Raw genomic sequence first — 1,533 nt, 5'->3', positions numbered from 1 at the left:
CAGACAGACAGACAGACAGACAGACAGACAGACAGACAGACAGACAGACAGACAGCTTCACTCGCTGCAGAAATCACCTGGAATCCCCCTTTCGCACCACTGCACTATTACTGCAAAGACAGCGTGAAGAACAACAAGGTGTAATTGCTTCTGTGTCCCGCTCTCTCACCGCTGACTGACATTTCATTTACGTGTGTGCGAGTACAGGAGACCACTCGAGCACTTGAATATTTAGCCCCTTCCAGCCAGAGGTGGGCAAAATCCGAATAACCTGTCCCGATAACCGGACAATTCTCATTGAAACGTTATCCCATAACTCTCTTTCCTGACCCGTTTGTCGAAGTGGGTGCACCCATTTGTTGAAGTGATGCTAACCTGTTTGTCGAAGTGGTTCATAACATTATATTATTTGCCGAAGAAGTGCACTAACATATTATCCGGATTTCGTTAAAGCGACTCATTGCTCAGCCCTACTTCCAGCACTCACTCGAGTTAGTTAGTTTTAGTAGAGGTTTTACGGCACTCGCAACTGCATAAGGTCATAATATGAGCGCCAGAAGATTAGAGGTGTTACAAGGGTGTAATAAACATAAAAAAGAAGGAGGGGAGATAAAGACGATAGTACATGTTTCATAGGAAAGAAAGAGCAAACCACACCAGAGCACCCGCCAAACACCCACTACTCGAGTTATCTCAAATAAAATCTCGTATACTCGCTCAAATCCAAAACCTCTTCGAGTACCTCTTTTTATGTACCCCCAAGGCGCTTATAGTGGAAACAAAAAATATGCAGTCTTCATCGCTTTTGTTTGTTGCTGCTTCGCATTTCTTTTCCTTTCTTTTTGTTTTCTTTGAGCACTATTTACATCTCCTCAGTGGTTTTAATATCATTCTTTGATATTTTTACTAGTATCTATATTCCTTGTCCTGCTTTTGTATTATAGTAACAATAATATTAACAAAATGATATATTATATGAGAGTACACGATAAGTATTCGAGTGCCGTACTCGAGTAATCGCTCGAGTATTTCATAATTACTCGGACTCCATTCCTAAACACTGGGACTCACACCCCCGTCCTGCCATTACTCAATCCCGCGGTAAGGGTCCCCAGGTGACAGATGGCGCGAGTAGAAAGAAGGAAATAGTCTTATTGTGTCTCCGCTATTCAAACCACTGATATATAAGTTCACCATTAGTTTTTCTAATCTTCGGCGCTTATATAACCTAATAGTGTTGCTAGTGCCGTAAAACGTTAACTAAAACTAAAAACAATATTTATCCATCGAGGGCGTGCTTTCTGATCATTTGACAACATTTCAAAGCATGCTGTTTTAGAGCACTTTGAAGTAGAAACACACAGACTTCGTTATTCATAAAGATAGGGGGGGGGGGTTAGTACTGTTTTCTTTGCTTGGAACTTTTTTAAAAGGCAGGCAACTACAAACGTAGTTTGTGGCGTCGGTAGCCTAGTGGTTAGGCTCTCGGACTCGCAACCGTAAGGTCGTGGGTTCGAATCCCGTCAGGGACCC

The 1,533-nt window shown here is 42.3% G+C and overlaps 1 protein-coding gene across 6 annotated transcripts in view; it reads right to left on the bottom strand.

Annotated features, from left to right (window-relative positions):
- LOC101854164 (FERM domain-containing protein 5) overlaps window positions 1-1,533 on the bottom strand; it is a 98,274-nt gene that overhangs the window by 64,097 nt on the left and 32,644 nt on the right. The gene's annotated exons all lie outside the window — the stretch shown is intronic.

Source organism: Aplysia californica, unplaced genomic scaffold (genome assembly GCF_000002075.1).
Source record: "Aplysia californica isolate F4 #8 unplaced genomic scaffold, AplCal3.0 scaffold00153, whole genome shotgun sequence".
In the NCBI taxonomy this organism is placed as follows: domain Eukaryota; kingdom Metazoa; phylum Mollusca; class Gastropoda; order Aplysiida; family Aplysiidae; genus Aplysia; species Aplysia californica.
The sequence above is the reverse complement of the archived record's forward strand: the minus strand, read 5'-3'. Positions and strand labels throughout refer to the sequence as shown.